Raw genomic sequence first — 22,763 nt, 5'->3', positions numbered from 1 at the left:
AGTGTTGGGTTGATTACTACAGCAAGGCAAGATGAGGTGTGAGGCTATGTGAGATATCTGTGAGAGATCTTTCCTGTCAGGTTCTGAAAAACAAAATGCTACTGTAAGAGTTCCATCATATTTCTCACTAATATCGACAGAATCATTTCAGTACTGGTTATAGAATGACATCACATCTGGTCACCTGACTTTGGTACAATACACACCCAGAGTTTTGCTAAGATCTGTTGCAGCATCTGAAAGCTATAAAACAATTTCAAAAACTTCCACCCTTCCAGGGTAGCAATTAGTTCACCTCTAAGGGCAATACAGTAAAATTCCTAGTCCTGGTTTTTATATACATTTTTGTCTCTGGCTGCAATCAGACCTGTAATATAAAATCCTTATGGTCTAAGCCAACCCATTTAATTTTCAACCTATTTTTCAAAATTAGCTGGACTGAGAGGAACCTCTTCCCTTCCAGAATTCTCTGTTAAAATATATACATTTAATCAGTAATAATAATACTGAATGACATACATGTGTATCTCTTTTCTGCCCAGCAGGACCCACTGTTGATGCATTTTTAACACAAGCAACTTTACTAATACATTTTTAACACAAATATCTGTACAAATCAGTATGATAGTCAAATGACATAAAATTCATTGCAAAACTCCAACTAGCTATGTTGGCATATATTACATATGGGGTCTATATTAAATTAGTGAAGTCTTAGAAAAGCAAATGCTAATTCATTGACCCCTTTTAAGTGAAAGCTTAAATCTCGAACACTCAGAACAGAGATTTTTTTCCCAGGGAAAAACAAATCACTGTTCCACAAAAAAAAAAAAAAAATTAAAACATTACATACTCCCCCCACACCCCCCGATGTGGGGGGCTGTGCCCCCCACACCCCCAACTTAAATATACCAACTCTGAGATTGCACCACAGTGGAGGAAATGGCGAACTCCCGAAACCGGCCCAGCAATTTTTTTCACAGGGAAAGAAATCGCTGTTCCGGGTGTTCGAGATTGTAAGCTTTCGCTTAAAAGGGGTAGATGAATTAGCGTTCGCTTTTCTAAGCATTCACTAATTCAGTATAGACCCTTACATATGCACTGCCCTACTCTCCCTGACACAGATGGCACTACCTCATATTATCACAGTAATAAAAAAGGCAGTTAGGGAAAGTTGTCCAATGAGTAGTTGAATATTTACTATGTGTATGAAGGTTATTGTAAATTAAGTGTATAAAAAAATGAGGGGTGCTGATTTTTGGTATAAAGATAACATTGAAATAGCATTACTAATAGTATAAACAGATGCAGTTGCAATTCTGAAAATATAATGTGGACAGTAGAAGTTATTAAATTAATGAAAAATTTTATATGGAGTAGGTTTGAAAATAATAAAAAAAGAGGATTTAGTGAAATAGTGAAAAAGGGGGGTTCATTTTTAATAATACACATATAGAAATTATAGGGATTTATTCTGAAAATTATGAAACTATGAAATTTCAATGGTTTGAGATTTTGAAAGAAATAATAAATTATGAAAATATTTTATTTTGAGTTTTAAATAGAAAGTATATTTGTTGAAAGGGGATCTTTTAGGGAAATTTGGATATTTAGGTTTAGTAACAGTATGTCCAGAGGAAATAGATAAAGAGATATTAAACTTGATTTTTGTTTTTGTATGGGCTTCAGATTTTAATCCAATAAAGAGAAGAGAGGAGTAATGCATAATAATGTAGAATATTGAGAGAGGGGATTAAAAAAATCATAATGTGTCTTTTGCTTTGTAGGTGTTATATCTGAAAGAATAAAGAAAGGTATTGTAGGGAGAGTGGTAGATGAAAGGTATAAAAGTTTGTGGAAGGATTTAAAAGAAAAGAAAAGAAACATAAGTATGTTAAAAGCTAAGGGTATGGAAAAGGACAAAAATAATAATTTGGAAAATAGATATAAAGAATACAGAAGAAAATGCGGAGATGTGGTATGAGAATATTATGGATGAAATTATATGTGTAATCTTGAGTAAAATTAAAGAAGGAAGTAAGGATGTTATTAAACAAAAGAAAACAACTTTAAAGTTTGGGAAGAAGGATAAGATTTCAAATGGAGGTTAATGATTAAAAAGTTACCAGTGAAAGTAGAGATGACATGTAAGGCAATACTGTGTAGAATTGTTTGGAATATGGGAGTTAGAATATATTGAGCATGTTTTTTAGAATGTAGGAGAGTTAAGAAATTATGGAAAAGAATTTTAAAGTGTGAAGGATGGGAGTGGATTAAAAATATTAAGATAGAAATATTTGTTATAGGTTAGATTATAAAGGGATACAATAGTAATGGTGTGTGTGTGTGTGTGTGTGTGTGTGTGTGTGTGTGTGTGTGTGTGTGTGTGTGTGTGTGTGTGTGTGTGTAATATGAAATGCTTGAATTACAGAAATGTTATTTAATAAAAACTGGAATGACAAGGAAATTTTTGATAAGGTAAAACTGTTATTAAGATATAAAGGATGGAATATTTAAATGTTGCTTCTAACAGGGTTTTTAATATACTTGTATGTATTGAATTACTTGTTCAATATGTTTTTAATATCAGATTTTCCTTTATTTAATGTTTATGTAAAAGAAAAGAGTATGTGGATACAAATGTTGTATGACGTGAATTAGAGCCTCTGTCACCCAAAATACAAAGGTAGCAGGGACATACTGTAATGTGTGTTTAACTAATGCATTGTTCCACATGCTTCTGTTAAGAGTACACAGTTGCTTAATTTCCTTCTGCAGTCTTCTGTGTATTTTAGGTCACAAGCTTTTCCAATAAAAAAAATATTATTAGATTCAGCTTATGTATGAAATTGCATATTACATTGAATTACTCCTAATGATACATGCAAATAATCCTCTCTAGTCTGCGTTAAGTGTACATAGCATTTCAATCATGTTAATTTCAATTCACTTCAGCTTAACCCTAGGCTGGTAGCAAATAAAATTAATTAAACAAATATAAACACATTGATTTATTGATGCATATATATATATATATATATATATATATATATATATATATATATAAAATATATATATATTTTTTTTTTATTTGGATAGGCTCAGTATGCCTAGTGTCTATTTTTAATGGGAAAACCAAGGTAATATTGGTGCTTTCTATAGGAAATTTGTCCGGGACACCATGAAAACGTCACTTTTCCTTTTGAGTGGGGTAAGAAGTTTGCTGCGACTCACAGGATGACAAAGGAATGCTGTGTGAAAGAAGATGTGCAGGATAACAATTTCAGAGATATTGCTAATTACCAGCATGCGAATATTCAAATAATCACAATGTCGTCTGGTCATTTACATGATACAGTGTTACTTCACTTGATGGTTGCCTATTGAAAGGTTGGTACTCGAAATGCCAAGTGCCAAAAAAACAAGAGAAAAAAACGACTAAAAACCCGGAGAAGAGCAAATCTCAAAAATTGCTCTTCTCCTTAAAACGTCTTTTTACAGGGGGCAAGCTCCTCACACCCCCTTACTTATTTATACTAACTCCAAGATTGCCATACCTCAGAAAAAAGGGAATATTCTGAGAAATAGCAAGTCCGTTCTTTCAGCCATTCAGTCTCCATATTTTGGGACTCACTCTAGCAGGTTCCAACATTTCAAATGGTTACCAGAGAACACGATACCTGATGACATGGTTCTGTTTTTGGGAGATGTGATGGAGCAGTTTATGCAGAGAAAGGGTGTGGAGGAGTTGCTGGAAGATAATACAGGAATAGCTGAAAGTACTTTTGATTTCTGTAATGCTGTTACTTTAACATACTGTGAAGAAAAATATGTGAGGACTGTGCCTGGGAAGAAGTAGTGAGAGAACACAAGCGGAAATAGGTGAAGCAGAAAACAGAATAACTTCTGCTAAACATAAAAGCAACATGGCAGTGATTATAAACCAGTGGAATGAAGGTATTTACAAAACAAAAATAGAATGAGACTAGTAACATGAATAAGGTCTACAACAGAAGACAGTATGAACAGTTATAATATTTGGGGCAATGTAGTTGTTCCAATGGGTTTCAAATCATAAGAAGTCCATTTGTTAACATGTTTAGGGTAGGAATGTTTTCATTAACTAACTTTTCAGACTTTTGCATCACTTCAGAATTGTGTGGCATTATATGAAGAGAATAATTATATAATGTCTAGGTCAAAGTATATTGTTGTGAATATTAATGTGTACACAAGGGCAAAGTTGTTAATACAATTCAGAACAAATGTGGTAAGAGCCGAAACATTACTTTTGGATCTACTTGTCAAACTGTTCATACTATCAAAAATTGATTCAATAAATATAAGACATTGACCTGGAAAATTTTGATGACTTTTAAAATAATAGAGTAAAAAGTTGCAACATATACCAAGTGTTATTAATGGAATGAGAATATCTGCTAGTTTTGGGGTTATGTGGGTAAGATAGCACTTGCTTAATGACTGTTAATGACTGCCAGGAAAGATGTTCATAATGTGGAAAGAATGACATTCAGAAAAGTGTGTGCTGAAATATAAAATGTGTGATTATGAAAATGAACAAGTTAAAAGTATAGGTGAGACTTAAAGAAATTAAAGCAGAATAGGCATATTATCTGAATGACAGCAAGTGGATTCTGAGCAAGAAATGTTTACAGAAATGAAAGTGCTGTAAGTGAAAATATTGAAGATGTTGCTAAACAGAAAAATTAAGGGTGGTATTCACTGTCATTTCTCTTAGGCATAAAAGGCATCAACTCAGGTCGTGGTTAGGCACAGCTTTGGTGCAGTTCATAGAGGCCATTTATGCTTATGTGTAGTAATTGTAAATGAGTGTAGGCAAATGACAATATAATGAGTTTAAAATGGGAAACTGTATAGAACTTCTAATGCTAATAAACATTCTCCTCACCTGTGTATGATTCATACTCATTTTTTATGCCTTTCCATGCTGCTTGCAGACACGTTGGTGCAATTAAGTCTTTTCTATCTGCATAGTATTCGGTGAACATGCTTGCTGTTACTGCCATCCTAGCTACTTCTTCGTCTGAAGTGTTTGTCTTGGCCAAGCCAAAGTCACTTGCACCCAGTGGCAATCACCTGCCAAAAAGATGAATATATAGATAAAGAATAATCCATCATAATGTTAGTAATTAAGGTATCTCTTGATAGATTTTGAATGGACAGGGACACTTAAAGACTTTAGTAAGTATGTTTGGTCCACTGACAGGAATTGGGGGGATGTGTGGCCTTACTATACCTGTTGATACCAAGGTATATGCATCCCTCACCTTACTTTCCATGGGAAACTTCCAGAGACAGACTGGGGCACACTAGATATATCTCAGGCTTCTTGCCTGAAGATACTTCAGCAGTTCCTCAACCTACTCTTGGCACATGTGGATCAGTATATTTATCTGTCATTGTGACTTGCAGGACTGAGCAAGAACCATATGTATCATCTATGGGATGACACATTTCCCTGATGTTCTTGGAGAGATACATTGCACCATTGTTGCTATTAGGGACACTCTAGCATCACTGGTGAGAGTTACTGAAATAGGAAGGGCTGCCATTCCATCAACTGCCATGTAGTGTGCAATGCATGGTGGTGCATCACTAAAGTACCAGTCCAACATCCTGGGAGTGCCCATGATTCTCATATCTGGCACACAAGCTCACTCTTCTACCTCTTCCTGCATGGTGGAATGCCCCATGGCTACCTTGTTGGTAAGTGGATATTTGTATAAAAATTACATAATTAGTTTATTTTTTGCTTAGTACCAAACCACCATTCCCTTGTTGTGTGTCTCCTCTTTTTTCTTTTGTTTTTCAGGAAACGCAGGCTACCTACTTGAGCCTTGGTTAATGATCACTGAACAGAACCTTGCAGGAGATGTCAACGAAAGGTACAGCATTGCATGTCCAAGACATAGATTGTCATTGAATGAGTCTTTGGCCTGCTGAAAGCCTGTTTCCAATGTTTTGATGAGTCTGGAGGTGACTTCAGTATGTGTTCTGCACAATATGATTATGCTCCAGTCTAGTGGTGAACTGCTCCATGATGGCACTGCAACTCTCAGTATATGTCCTTCCACAACTGACGATAATGTTGGTGGCTTGACAGCAATAGCAGTAAGTGGTCCTATGCAGCAGGTTCATGCATGGTATACAGCTGTGGAGGAAAAGAGGCAGTATCTATTCCACAATTATGGACCATGAGATTCAAGTTAGTGTTACCCTTATTATAAAAACAGAGTATAATTGTTGTATGCAATGCTCTGTGCGGGCTATTCTGTGTGGTGCAAGGCCTACTGTCACTGTATATTAAATATTTTCACTTATTTGCAAAGACTTTTTTAAGTATAGCTGCTCATATGGTTTATCAGCATATAGTAAGAGTCATGCGTGACTGTTCACTGAGATATCTGCAGTGATTGTCATTGGCAGCATGTAAGGAATATATCATTTTGGACTGTATTGCTGCATGTGTTTTGTTTAGGGACTGCAGGAGAATATGCAGATACCACTTCTCCTGGAACACCAATTATCTGATAATTACTACTCCACTGCTTGACTGAGAAGCTGAAGATCCTGTATATATTTAACGATGTCCTGCTGCTGTATTCTACCTTGTAGTCTTCATGAGGTACTCCCTTCCATAGGAAAGGAAAGCTATAACATTTCTTTTGGAATGTTATAATGTTTTTGTACTTTTTTCTGATCAATAAGAAATAATTTTCTGTTCTCTAGTAAAGTACTGCACATCAGAGTAAATCACTGTGTCACCTTGTGACATCAGAAATAATATCAATCATCTTTTGTGCAGTGCTGAGTATGAAGTGACACCAGTGCAAGTATCGATAACAGGATTAGTGTTAACTAATGGAATCATTTATTTCTGCTGTGTTGTAGGCATTAACAGTGCTCTGTACTGCAGTGTGCTGCTCCCCAAGTTTTAATTTGTTTTAAATGATCTTTCTTATAACTATAAGAAACAGTATTACTCAATTTAAACTCATGGTGCTGAATAGTCCCTTAATACTGTTCTACATTGCAGTCTGCAGATTCCGCCCTCCCCCATTTTTTACTTTTTTTTTAAATCTTCTCTGTTGTTATAAGAAATAGTATTACTCAAGTGAAATACATGCTGCTGAATACCCCCTTAGTACTGGCCTACATTGCATTCTGCAGATTTCCCTTCATTCACTGTTTTTTTTTACCATGTCTTTTTACTTTAACCAGTGATATTAGTCAACTAAAACGCAAGCTGATGAATTGTTACATGTGGTATTTTCTGTAGTTGCGGTGTTATGCACCCAGACTTACAGTAGGTCAAATGTGTCATATACAACGTCCCCTAGGACAGTGTGGGTGATGGTGCCCATGATTGCAAGGAAGTACATATATGTGAGTTTGATGCTGACTTGTTGCAATGATGTGACTCACTGGATGTGGGTGGTCCTACAGTTAGTGATCTCAAAGTGCTGCATGACTGACACCTCGAATGAGTGGCTCTGCTATGTGTGGATGAACACTGACAAGGCCTGCCTGACTTCTTCTGTGTTATGTCCCCATATTTCTTCCTGTAGTTTCCTGAGATTCATGTTGTGTGTGACCTACTATGCATGCATGTGTCTGTACCCTACCCCGTCCTTGCTCCTATCCAGCACTGTTTCCTACTTGAATCTGATAGGTCCTGACTAGTGTTCACATGGAGAAGGAAATGGTTGCTGTGTATGCCATAATACCACACATGGGTGCTATCATTGCATTATCCCTACTCTCTACCATTTTCATGTAGTGGCAGAAATCCTTGTGTGCACCCGGCAGTACTCTGACCATCTCTTGTTGACTCTCTGTGGCAGAGGACTGAGCCTGAGCAATGTCCTACCACATCTGCTGTTGGATCGTAAACACTTTTCATGTTTCTGGAGGTAGTTGTGACATGTGCCTGTGCCTAGCACCCCTTTGCACAGGTATTATAGTTGACACTGCTACCTCTGAGATTAGACCATCATTCTGAAGGCATTCCTGGCATTGAGGAAACACTGGTGTTGAGGTACATGGGTTCTCTCCATGTACAGCTTGCAATGGAATGTCCTCATATACTTGGTTTTCTGATCCTGTTTCACGTCCTGCAGAGTTATGCACCTGCTTTGAGGTGTGTGATCCTGCCATTACACTTGGTGACTGTGTGCTACTGCCCACAGGCTGTCACATAAATATAATTGCTATCATCATCAACAGTCATTTTGCTGTTGACATCTTACAGGTGTGCTGGTAAAATGAAGCTGCTGATTTGTGCCACTGACCCTGTGATGGATTAATTGATGTCATTATTACTGAGATCTTGGGGCACTGTAATGAATGTTGTGTAATAAGGTGTGAAGGGCATTTAACATGCATGGTTCACCTGTTGATGGGGATTTTCATGTGTTAAATGTAAGCAGTTAACCTTTGTGATGACTGCACTGTGCTTCCTGAGTGGCTGTCTGCAGTTGCTGCTGAGTTGAATAATTGCCATTGTCCACACCACCTCTGGTTATACATGTGCCATCCTCATAGGTGCTATAGTCATCACTCCATATGGAGAACAAGTATTTTTCATCAGGTGTTAGAGGCATAAGTGTAGGAGGTCCCCCGCCAGTACTGCTTTAGGTAATTGCATTCTGCCTTAACTTTGCTCTCGCATGTCCCACCATATCATTGGCTCGTCTGCTGTACTTCATCAATGTGCAGTCCCTCCACCAAAGACATTTATATCCAGAACCACTTGATTCCTCACCTTAGCTCCCTCAGCTTGATTTGGCTCCCGTTTGCACTTACCAAACTTCCTGAGGGCCCTAAGAGGATGCAGTTATCCTCAGGGCTGAAGCTGTATTTCCTCTCTATGGATCCCTGCTGCTGTATCATGCATTTACTTGAATCAATATACAAGATAACCCCATAGAGAATCTTGATTTAAACTAGTTACCTGCAGCAAAGCAACACATTACTATACATTTTCAGTTGTAATACCTAAATCCCTTGCCAAACCATGCTCAAGGCAACATAAAAAAGAACTGTAAAACTTAGGGCTCAAAGCAAAATCATACCACCATTGACATACTAATTTATTTATGTATTTATTTATTGGCATTTGTTTACAGGGAAAGTCCACTGGGCCAAGCAGAGCCCATTTTCAGTGGAGGCCCGGGGAGAAAACCTCCATAAGGCAGTTAATATAACTGTACATAATATTCAGAACAGTTAGTAAAAACAAGAAGCATAGTACAAAACACAACAAAATACAATATAAAACTCAGGTGGTACAGAGAAGTTAGTTCAAGGGGCATATAATAGTTTAAGCAGAACTATTCCTTATAAATCAAGGTATATTGAAAGTACAGGCTACTGAAATACTACAAAGCATGAGTATTGAATTGGAGTAACCATTAAGCAGACTTAGATGAACATTCAATAGGTGTACATATGAGCAGTAAGGGAAGATTAGAAGGAGGATGAAGTAAATAAAGGTGATGTGACTTAAGTATGGGGAATCAGGTTTTAGGAAGATGAGAATTGGAGCATCTACAGTACCAGACAGTGGAGAGATGCTGCCTGAGAAATTTTTTGATGGAGAAAACATTGCTGATGGTCCTAATAGCTAATGGGAGAGCATTCCTTAGTTTATCAATAGAAAGCAAGTAGAGCATTTGACCAGCTGGGAGCTCTGTTTTTTTTTCAACTATTAGGAGACGTTGGTTTTCAGATATGAGTGGTCTATTTGGGTGATAGTGAGTTAACATGGAAGAAAGGGCTGGACAGTCTGATGGACTGTAAATGATTTTATGTGCTATAATTAATTGTAATATCTTGACAACAGATAACATAAATATTAATAAAGTAAAGCAGTCTTTCAGACTGTTCAGTATGGTATTAACCTTATCTGTCAGTAACCTGTAAAGCATAATCAACAAATGAAACTACTATTTCATTGTAAGCACAACTAATAAATATCACTTCCCATTCACAACTACTGTCATGACCAGTCTTGTCGTTGACAGCCACATACATTAATTTTATATTAAATTCACTTTAAAGTAAAAGCAAAGAGTTTCTTCAAAGTAAATTATCCTTTAAAGTGAATTTGAATAACATGACAATTTCTAAGCATAATGTATTCTTGCTCCCCATCCTGAAAATTGTAATACATTACACTTGCATTGCTGCATGCACATATTGTACTTGTATTGCTTACACTGTATGTACAACTGTACTTCTATTATTATGTTGTATGTAAAGCTGTTATTACTATTGTCTTTGTTTTTATTGTAAGAAACTGGACATAGTGTCTTGGAACGTTTCTCCCCAGGTCTCCACTGAAAATGGGTCACTGCCCAGTTGTTCTTTCCCGGTCAACAAATACAAATAAATAAATAAATAATACAAAGTATTTTTAGGTTACTTTAAAAAAATTCACACTTTCCACAGCAAACCCACTAGCTGGAAAACTATAGCCAAGCTATAGTTTTCAATGCCTGGCACTTTAAACTTCCTATAAGAGATTCCCATAGGATATATGCAAATGACCCCTTAAGAACATCAAGTGTTTCAACTGTATGGCTTTGGAATGTCCATGACTTTTACTTTTACTTTTTAAGTCTTTTTATATTGGGGAAGACATTGATACCTAATGGATATATGGGTTGCATGTCCCCCTGCCTTGGAAAGCATTATATTTAGAAGTAAAAATGTCTTCATTGCAGGCTGGAATGTTGGCAAGGATACAGCACTTATTGCTGCCTGAATGACTGCCCCATGATTGTTGTGGCTTTAATGGATTTGGGCAGATCCCCACCACTAGGGAATGAATGAGTTCAAGTCCAACTTGATGGTTAGCAAATACAGTGGAGGAAAACGCATATAGAAAAACTTTTGGGCTGGATTCATGAAGGTACTGTGACATGTACATGTCATGGTACATTTTTTCTATTTATTAAGCACTTTTACATGGTACTGCAGTCTTATAGGTTCATAGGTTCATAGGTTGATACTAGGCTATCTGCCCTAGGGCATTTATAAGCCTAGCCAGAGTGTGTTTGGCTTTCACCACCCTTTTAGATTAGTTGACTGTGCCTCTGTATAGTAGGCCACAGAAGATAGCCCTTTTGAGGTTAGTTTACTGTGCCTCTGTCTAGTAGGGACACAGAAGAGATCCCAGGGGTAAACCTACGATCTCCCATCCACTCGTCAAGATTTGTCTTGAAGAGGGTCATTGAGGGACTCTGCCTAACATGGATTGGGATTTTGTTCCAGAGTGAGGGGAGCCTCTGGGATATGAATCTGTCCCTCCAGCATGTCCTATTTATTTCTGTGCTGAGGTTTAAGTCCCTGAAGAGTGTAGCTCTAAGGGATTTGGATTTCCTGAGGTGGAGCATGTCCATTAATTCTGGGTTGGACATGGCTTTATACGTCAGACACAGATCGCCTCTGAGTAGGCGGTAAGCAACTGAGTAGAGCTGGAGTTTCTTTAGCCTAACTGCGTAGGGCATCTGTTTGAGTCCCTTGATCCTCTTGGTGAGGTACTTTTGGGGTCTTTCCAGTTTCTGCAGGTGTCGGGTAAGGTACATCCCAAATGGGGCATTGTATTCAATTATGGGCCTGATGAGTGATGAGTAGAGGGGCACAATGACCTCTCTTGATCTAGATGTGAACCCTTTCTTGATAAGGTGGGCTATATAGAAGGTCTTTCTAACCACTTTGGCAATGTGATTGTCAAAGGAGAGATTGCTATCTACGTGGGTCCCCAAATCCCTAATTACTTCTTCCATACTTAATGGATTACCACCTATGTGGTAATTTGTGGGCACTTTGTTTTTCCCAAAGGGGATGACTATGCACTTTTGGGCATTTAGCTTTAGGCCATGGCTCTGGCTCCAGTTATCCATCTCTGTGAGACCCTTTTGGAGGATGCTTGTGTCAGTCAGTGAGTTGATTATGGCACCCAGTTTGCAGTCATCTGCAAACTTGGTCAGCCATAGTCCTCTCATGTTAGCCTGTACCTCAGAGAAATATATACTGAACAAGAGAGGTCCTAGGATTGAGCCTTGTGGGATGCCACTTGTAACTGGTTTAGAGTCTGACATGGCACCTGCAATTCTGACCATGTGGGTTCTATCCCTGAGCCAGTTTGCAACCCATCATGTGACATAAGGGTTGATATTTAAGCTGGTGAGCTTATTTATGATGCCCGAGTGGGGTATTGTGTCGAAGGCTTTTGCAAGATCCAGGTAGGCTGTGTGGACTACCTTCCCTTCATCTATGGCCTTGGTGACTGTTTCAAAGAAGTTGACCAGGTTCAAGAGGCAATATCTGCCCTTAACAAAGCCGAATTGCATAGGATCCAGTGTTTGGAGGTTCCCAATGTCTTTTTTTATGAGTTTCATGATGATATGCTCCATAGCTTTGCAGACCAGGCTATTCAGGCTTATATGGCGATAGTTTCCGGGGTCCGTTGTGGCACCACCTTTGTGGAGTGGGACCACTGTTGCTGTACGCCATTCCTTGGGTACATATCCTGTAGTAAGGCTGAGATTGAACAGTGACTTTATGTGAGGGTTCAGTTCTTCTTGGAGTTCGTGTAAGACGCAGCCCGGGACACCGTCCGGTCCCATTGATGCTGTGTTTTTTGCTTTGGAGAGGGCAGCTCTCACCTGTGCATCTATGATGTCAGGGAGGCTACACTCTGTTGGGATAGACATTTGCTCTTTTAGGGGGGAGAAGTTTGCACTGAACCTGTCTGCCAGGATGTTGGCAATGTCTGTGGGTTTAGTGTATTTTTTGTCATTTTGAACTAACTCAGAGCATATCTGGGAGTTGCCACCCAGGTTCCTGACATAACTAAAGAAGGCCTTGTGATTATCTTTAGCATCTTGTGCAATTTTTCTTTCAAAGCTGGCCTTAGATGATTTTATGAGGGATCGTAGTTTCTTGCTAGTACTGATCAGAGATGCCTTCCCTTTTGGGATTTTGCTCTATCATGTAGTAGCTTCCTCCTTCTGTTGTATAGCTTATTTATGGCTGGGATCCACCAGACAGGTCTCCTTCCTTTGGAGGAATGAGTCTTGGTTTTATTTGGGATAGCACGATCCATGCATTCCTGTAGGTGTCCATAGAAAGCGTTTGTAAAGGATTCTGCGGTTTGGGCTGTATTTTCCACTGGCCCGGGGGCTTTGAAGGATTCCACCTCAGTTTTGAGAAGTGTGAAGTTTGCTTTTGAGAAGTTCTTCACCGTGGTTTCCTTGGCTTGGGGTGGGGACAGGATATGGATGTCCAGTGAGATTAATTTATGGTCAGATCTTACCAATGAGGGGTATACCTCTGGTATGGAACATAGAGTCCCCATGTTGGTGATGATCAGGTCCAATATGTTTTCCCCTCTTGTGGGAGTGGTGACCATTTGTTCCATAGCATTTGAGTTTATAAATTCTAGGAACCGTTGGGCGAGGGTGTTGGGGCTTGAGTAGTGCTCCCAGTCTATGTTTGGGTAGTTGAAGTCACCCAATATAATGGTGTTTGGAGAGACCTTCATATTCTCCAGTGTTCTCAGGAAAGCCGAGTGGGGTTCCTGAGTTTGGGAGGGTGGTCTGTAGCAGGCTACAAACTGAAAGGCAGTTTTGCCCACTGTTAGTTGCACATGGATGGTCTCCGATGCTTCATGCAGTGCCACTAACCTTGCAACAAGTAGACATGCAGCATCATGAAGGGCTGACTGTATGGCGATGTTGAATGTTAATGAGGCACTCTGGTGGAAAAGACATATGCTAATTAACCATTTGCTCTCTCTCTCCACAGAACCACCTCCAGGAAGGCATTTACATGGCTGAGGGCTCAGCCTTGTACAACTATCCTGATCACATTGTGATTGCAAACACTGCCAAAAGGCTGTGTTCAACCACTGAACTCCACCTTTGTGGGTGGGAGCCAGTGGACAGCAGGGTTTACTTTAAAACTGGCATAATGGTACTGACATCAACCCCTGGGATTCGAGGAGGACCACCAGACATCATAGCTTAATGTTTAAAGTGCTGTACCAGCAACAACATCACTAGGGGGATAAGGGGGTGGGGGATATACACTCTACAGTACCATGTTGGCACCAACATTACTACTGGGAATGAAACTGTGGGGGTATACTAGACATTATGAAAAACTCCATAAACTGCTCTACAACACAGAACAGCTTAAGAAGGATTGGGGGCCATATCACTGGACATACAATAAATTGTCATAATGGCACCAATCTCAGTATGGGGATCAGAGCTGGGGGAACCTCTAGACCACCACAGAATACATTAAGTGCTGTGATGGCATCACTATTACTATGGGAATTGGGAGTGGTTAGAGCCACAGGACACCAGGGAGGTAGTGTCGCAATTGCAGATACATCGATCAAGAAAGAGAATAGAGATGACTCAAAACATGAATTTATTTAGTGCTTTCATCTTTGGTAACCAGATTTCTTCAGAATAAAATAGTCTCACAAAAACACCTTATGTAGATTAGAAAAAGCAATAAGCTGACTTAAATTGGTTATCCAAACCTTGCATTTTATAATTAAATAAAACAATAATGTAAAAACATTCATTACATAAAACTCTAAAAATAAATTTCTAGGAAGCCATTCTCATAAAAACATGTATTTCCTTAGTCTTCTAGATTAAGAAAAACATATTATATTGGTACCACTATTTAATCCCAGTGGTTTATGTACTTGCAATCTCAAATGCCGTAGTTCTTCTCTTTCTTCAACTTTGATTTTAATGTCACCCCTTCTAAAGACTATACACATCTTATCCAAAGCAAAAAATTGAATTTCAAGTACTCAAGATTTTCTAAAATGGGTTTATATAGTGCTTTGTTTCTATTTTTTAGTTTTAATATCATATTGATGTTCCAAAATGCATCTACTAAACTTGCATGTAGTCAGCCCAATATAAAATCCATAATAACATCTACATAAGACAGTATAAATCAGTCCTGCAGTGTCATAAGTGACCCTGCCATTTAAATAATAAGGCTTATTGTTCACTGGTAGAAGCATAATTTTGCATTCCATTATAAACCTACAGGCTTTACCAGTGCCATATTTATATGTTCCTACTGCTTTAGATGTTTTTTTGTGTCTCTACAATGGTAACGTCATGCTGTAAAACTGACTTCAAATTATTGTTTATATATACAATTTCTGGTCATTTACCTACAATTTTCAATACATCATGGTTGTCCTGTATTATTTTCCTGTTATTTGTTTAAAATGCTCCTAACTGAACAAACATCTACAGCCATCCAAATAGTGAAGGTTTTAACATCTCCATCCTGTTGTTTTCTCTATTTTGCTTACCTTTGAGTAAAATGGGGGGATAATATATATGCCTGTTCCTAAGGGCATACTGTGCTGTCTTAGTGAGGTCCTTGTAAGGATAATCTCTTTCTAAGAACAAACTGATGATTTTGTCCACATCAACCAAAAATTGTCCATCTCTACTAGTTAATCTCAAAGCTCTAAAAAATTTCCCTTTAGGTAAGTTTTTCTTCATAAAAATAGTAGTTGCTAGAATTATGTAAACTACTATTGACAGCTGTATCTTTATGATATATAATTTACTTTCAAATATTCTATTAACAACATCCATAACAATAGTAATATCTAAAAAGTTCACATTTTCACCACCTTCTCACATAGTAAGTTCTAAAAAGGTGGTTGATCTTTCATCTGTTCCAAAAATTCACAAATCTCATAATAAATGCACTCTACTATGCAGTGGAAATTTGGACAAAAATTCCATGTCCCACCATTTCATAACTAAATTAACATATGAGGGTGCTACAGTAGCCCCCATAACTACACATTTTATTTATTGATAATATTGTTTGTCAAAAACAAAAAAAAATGTTTTTCAAACAAGGTCTAATAATGCATTGATTTTGTACTGGACCCACCCATGTTCTTAATTAAAATTCCATTGTTTCTTCCACTAGAATGGATATAAGAAGTGACTTAACATCTAATGTGAACATTATGGTTTCATTGTCTTTGAAAATATAACTTCTACGTTTATCTAGAAAATACCAAGAATCTTTTACATAAGTTAAAAAATTGTACCAATGGATTCAAATTTCTATGTAAACAAATTGAAATTCCTTCAGTTACAGAATAACCTGCAGATAATATAGGTCTAACCAAAGCTTTGATTTTGTTTGTGTATTTTTGAGATTGCAAATAAAATCCCAATTCTAGGGTTAGAAGTGTACATGAAATTATACTCAAATATAATAAAAAATTTAACAACACACTATTAATGTAGCTGTATTTATTCTAAATGTTGGAAAGCGTATTCACTTTCATTAGCTAACACTTTTTTTCATGGAGTTAATATAATCCTTAGTGTATATAATAACCAATGCACCTCCCTTATCTTTTTTCATGTATTTAAGATTCTTGTTTTCTTTCAAAGCATTCAAATGAAACTTCTTTTGTTCAGACATGCTGCAATAACTATACTGTGGTTTCTTGCTCAAAGTTGCAATGATATCTTTCCCACATGCCCTGAAGGAATTGCAAAGGTTTATGTAAATCAATTTCATTTAGTTTGTCATTTTCCAACAAAACAAAACTTAAATTCAAATTTTGAATAAACAGTCTATGCTGTTTTTATTCTTGGTGATGATAGAGTGTGACTTATGGCTAATTTCATACTAGCTTCAGACACATATTCTAAGAGCTCCATCATGTCTCACTTCATATAGTCCAAGGATGTACATCTCAAGTCATTTAGACTGACTTGTACTATAACTTTGACATATGTTTACTTGTAGTGCTTGTATACTGTGATGAATCAAGGCATCTGAAAAGCAACCGACAATGATCCTCTCCTTGCACAGCCTGTTGAGTAGTGCATTAGTGTATTTCACTATGACTAGGATATTGGATTGTGATTCTCTCCTTGCACAGCCTGTTGAGTGGTGCATTAGTGTATCTCACTATGACTAGGATATTGGATTGTGATTCTCTCCTTGCACAGCCTGTTGAGTGGTGTATTAGTGTATCTCACTATGTCTAGGATATTGAATTGTGATCCTCTCCTTGCGCAGCCTGTTAAGTGGTGCATTAGTGTATCTCACTATGACTAGGATATTGGATTGTGATCCTCTCCTTGCACAGCCTGTTGAGTGGTGTATTAGTGTATCTCACTATGACTTGGATATTGGATTGTGATCCTCTCCTTGCGCAGCCTGTTAAGTGATGCATTAGCGTATCTCACTATGACTTGGATATTGGATTGTGATCCTCTCCTTGCACAGCCTGTTAAGTGGTGCATTAGTGTATCTCACTATGACTAGGATATTGGATTGTGATCCTCTCCTTGCACAGCCTGTTGAGTGGTGTATTAGCATATCTCACTATGACTAGGGTATTGGATTGTTTGGAGTTTTGCCTGATTTGAATGAGTGTGTCTCTTAGATATATGTTTCATGTTGAGTGCTACCTGTGTTGTGTGTTTGCAAGGTTGCTAAGGGTACTTATTTAGGTTACTTTTGGAGGCCTTTGTGGTTTAGTACTTTTTAGAATTTTAGCACATAAAGCTCTATGTGTTTGGCTTGACCTGTGTGTGCTTTGCTTAGTGCAGCATTGTGCATTACTGACAACCTGCTCTTATTTGTCATTGCTTCTTGTGAGAGTACTGTCTTTAGTAACATTGTATAACTACATCTCTCACACACTGTGTTCATTGGTGTAAGTGGTAGGTGGTTGTCAGTAAACATGAGACAATTTCTGCATTGTCTCCTGATGTCCATTTTAACCAAGGTGGCTACAGGACAGTAGGAATGTGCAAATGCATGGTTCCAGTGCTTACTAATGTGGGCTGCAGGTGCAGCTACACTTATGAGGTTTGGGATTCATTTACTGGAGGTGCTATCTGTCTAAAACAAATAATGTATTCTACACACACACACACACACACACACACACACACACACACACACACACACAGGCACACATACAAGCACCAGAACCTTTTTGTGCAACCACTGACCATTTAAAGTACAAAGGTAATTGGGAGAGTAGGTAACAAAGAGAATATTATGGGTCTAATATGTCTGCATCTATATACTGTAGTATTCCATGGCTTTCTCCTCGTAGATGTCCTGGACAGCTCATACTGTAGATCAGTGCAAGAAAGCTAAGCTGCACATTGTCCAAAAGCAGACCAGTCATGGAAGCCCCATATCCAATCAGACACAAAAATCAATGTCCCTGTGCCCCTTCTCTCACCAGGAGCAAATCAGAATGACTAATCCAAAGCTGATTCCTGTGATGTGGTCTGTAGTTTACCACTGACTGATAGGACTGCCCAGCTGTTTGTGATTTGAAAAGTAGGACGGAACAAAATAGATTAACTCTCTTTATTGCAGTGTGCACCAGTGCACCAAACAGTGAAAGATATGAAAGAGAGAGTAACTGAAGTTTTAACAGTATAAAGGGAAGTTCTTCCTAGCTTAAACTTCTAGAGATCACAAGTATGAACAGACAAGATGGGATTAAAAGGAGCTTGCAAAATCAAATGTACATAAGGGTGGGCTACTGAACAGCCACTGAGCTTGAGAACACACAGAGAAATGGTTGGTGGATGGGAAACTTAGTTTCACAACATATTAAAACATTTTTATTTTCAGTTAACCTTAAATAATAAATGTTTTTTCTCAGCTCCTCCCACAGATCACCTACTTTTAATCTCTTTACAGAAAGGGCAGAGAACAGAAAACAAATATTTCCCAACTTGCCCTAAATACTTACTTTTAAAACTCCAAAATAAAAACAAATGTAAAATACAACAAATATAAAGAAATACAAATTTAAGCTAAAAGTAATACTTCTGTGAGGTAAAAGTCAATACCAAAGAGCTCTGGCTGACTAAGTTTGCAGATGACTGCAAGCTAGTCATTAAATCCTCAAATGCCTTCGCCATCTTGCAGGACGCGTTGTCCCAAATAAATAACTCATGCCAAAATTATGGACTGATATAAAATGCCAAAAATGCATTATTTTTATCCTTTGGGAAGTCACCTATCTCAGGAACTACCACATCGACAATACACCCCTAAGAATTGACCCTGTTGTTCAGGATTTGAGAACGCATGTGGACAGTGAACTAACTTTCAATCAACTTGTTTACACTGTCATAAGAAATTCCTTCTGTAGTGCACAGCTGATAAACAAAGGGATTGTGTCTAGATCTAGAGATATCATTGCCCGCTTTACTCACCCATCATTAGGACAGTCATTGAGTATAATGCCCCCTTTGGTTTGTATGCATCCAAACACATGCAACAACTAGAATGTCCACAGAGATACCTTACTAAATGGATGCAAGGCCTAAGAGACATGTCCTATATGGACTGACTCAAAGCCCTGTCAAAATACTCTGTATTCTACAGACTGCTAGGAGATTACCTTTTTCTGCCATACAAGGCATCCTCTGAGCCAATATTGCTGAATTTTCTGCACATCAGTAAGTCAAGTGGCATCAGAAATATTTGGTCTAGGGAAACCTCTTCTGCAGCATCAACAGGACACTTTGGAGTGACACGTGTATCTCACAGAGGTTACCACTGCTCTGGAACAGACTCCCCATCCATATAAAATGAAGTTCATCCCTGTACATATTCATCTCAAACTTGCATCTATGACTGGGAAATACAACTTTAAACCCAGGACTATACCCTGTGCTACTAATGGGCAGAGGCATGTCCTAAATGCTTTATACATGTGTCCCTTCAAATTATCTACAATGTGATCCCAGTTATTAGGGAGAATAAATAATTATTGACCATGGAATGAGTAAGGCCAATCTGGCACCAAATCAAATTAATATGAGGATCAAAAGGGGAATTGTCTAGACATAAATTGGCCTGCAAGGGCTAATACTTAAATATGAACCTGTAATAAAGAAGAACAAAATAATTAAATTCAATGCAAAATTTGTAAACTTTAAATTTAGAATATCTTGTGATGTGTGTGCGTGTGTGTGTGTGTGTGTGTGTGTGTGTATATATATATATATATATATATATATATATATATATATATATATATATATATATATATATACACACACACACACACACACACATATATATATGTGTGTGTGTGTGTGTATACTTGTGTGCGTGTGTGTGTATATATATATATATATATATATATATATATATATATATATATATATATATATATATTTTTTTTTTTTTTTTAATTTCCTAGCATAATAGGCTGCACTTCAGTACTTTTGTATGTACTGATTGTCATATTTAATTGTTTTTTTTTTTTAATTTTCTTCTTTTTTTATTATTATTATTATTACATCAATGATGCCTCCTTGTGCTTTATTGCATCCTATATATATTCCACTGTCAAGTTTTATGTGTATGCGTTTTCTTTATTACATTTATACTGCTGTCTTATCTGATGTTATTTAACTCTCTGGAGCTTTTCTCTACTCAAATGAAAATTGGTATTCATTACCCAGTCAGACTTTCCTAGTAAAAAAATGTTAATAAATAAAACAAATAAGTAAACAACAAGAAGTCAGTGACAGCTCCAGAAAATTCAAGCATCTGACCCATTATTCAAAGTTGGGGTGTCTGAGTGAGAGTAAAGGATTCATCTGCACTAAACACCTGGACTTAAAAGAATGTCCCCTAGATTAATAAAATCTGTGTAGGCATAGTGTAGAGCCTACACAGAATGTTGCAGTGTCTGTGTACACTGTTCTGTCTTGGCAGCATGCCGTGTATATTATTCATGGTGCATTGCCGTTGGAGAGCCATAGAACACGGTTATTGAATGAGTGTAGGGAGTGTGGTGCTAACTGTGTCCACAGATGAGCAACACACTCTCTGCACTGTCCAATCACATTGTAGCAGTATAATGCAATATTATTTTTTATATATAAAAAGCAGGTTTGTGCACCATGTAACAGAGTGCAGCAACACATGCCAGACATTCTAAAAATAGAAACAGAATATAATTATTTGTGAAAATATCAAGTTTAAGCATAGTTGAGTTTTTTTATCCACCGCAGCGTGGTGCTCAGTAATGCTTAAATGTAGCTGAGAGGTATATGTAAAAGTATAGTCCTATTTCCCACATCTACATAGCCAAATGGGTAGAATGACAGCCTTATGTGCAGTAGGTGCAGGGTTGAATACACAGAAGGGTTATTAAGCAGTTATTTTTCAAATTCAAATTATGCAATTTTTTTTTAAGTCTTGCTATGTTGCATTCTGCTAAGCTCTGCTAAGCCCTACTAAGCCCTGTTAAGCCATACCAAACACTACTTAAGCAAGATACGGTTTAGCACTTCTTGACACTACTTGGTACCATGCAGCTGTGCTTAGCTGGTTTGAGCACTGCTAAGCACTGCTAAGTATTGCCTGTTTAAGCACTGCTCAGCTCAGCTGTGCTGGTTTCTGTGGTGCTAAGTAACATGCTGCATTTTTAAAAATTGCCCAGTGGCATTAAAGGATGGGAAAACAAGCTATATTAAACTCAACAGGTGGGAATACAGCATAACCAGTTGGAGTTTGAACTGTATAGTAACTATGGCAGGTGTTGGAGAGGGTGTGTGCTTCCAGGCACAGCAGTGGGGTATTCTGGAGTCCAGGGTCATGGTTGGATTCTTAGTGAAAGACTATGATGATGGGCTGCTGCAAGGGCAGTGCAAGGTGGAGGCCTGGGACTGGCTGACACGCAATCTCACTAGTGCTACAGGCATCCCCCACACAGGTGAGCAGGTCTGTCATCACTATGATGACCTGAGGTGTAGGCAGGAGGATCTTCTGGACACCTGGGTCTGGGAAGCTCTGGCTGGGAAAGCCCCAAAAGTTTGTAAGTACTGTTATCATTGTTTTACCAATACCTAATCTGAATGTTTGCTAGACAGTTATCCATAATGCTGTGCGTCTCTTCCTACAGCTGCAGAGGAGAGAGATCACAATGTTGACACATGGGCAGTGCCTAGCCAGGTTGCACTGTGATTGTGATGAGTAGGGATGTAACTTGCAATCTATAAACATATAAGCAAGAAAGAGTAAAATATTAACTGCAAGCAGGTATATACAGTTTTGATTGTACGTGGTCATAGACCTGGACTGCAATAAGTGACTACTGCCAAATGTAGTGCAATATGCTGGGAATAGTAAAACATTAACCTTAATAATGTAAACAAAATAAAGTTTCAATTGCAATAACTATGGAATTACAACTGTATTGTAACACCTGCAGTACAACTAGGGCTGTGCAATAAAAAACATGAAACTATAGCAAAAATTGCATGAAGGTACCAGTAATAAAGCTGTGTTGTGCAATGTGTGTGTAAGTAGGGCTGTTTTACATGAAATCAAATATGACAGCTGTTCTGGAAGAAAAACACAAAACAATACTAGTCCTTGTCTCAAGGTATATCTCATATAGAGTGTTGTGCAATACAACTAGAGTCACAGCTGTTTTACTACAAATGAATTATTACACTTGTTCTGCAATAACACATGAAGCTATAGCAATAATACCCAAGGTATATTGTGTATATCAGGATTGTTTTGTGTTAACCATTATATTTCAGCTATATGCATTCAGGTTCTGAAGTACGGTGCTGCAGGTAAGTATAACAGTGTAATAGCAGTAGACTGCATATATACTG

The sequence above is a fragment of the Protopterus annectens genome, chromosome 13.part0 (genome assembly GCF_019279795.1).
Source record: "Protopterus annectens isolate FY-2018-M chromosome 13.part0, PAN1.0, whole genome shotgun sequence".
Classification (NCBI taxonomy): domain Eukaryota; kingdom Metazoa; phylum Chordata; order Ceratodontiformes; family Protopteridae; genus Protopterus; species Protopterus annectens.
Note: the sequence above shows the minus strand (reverse complement) of the source record.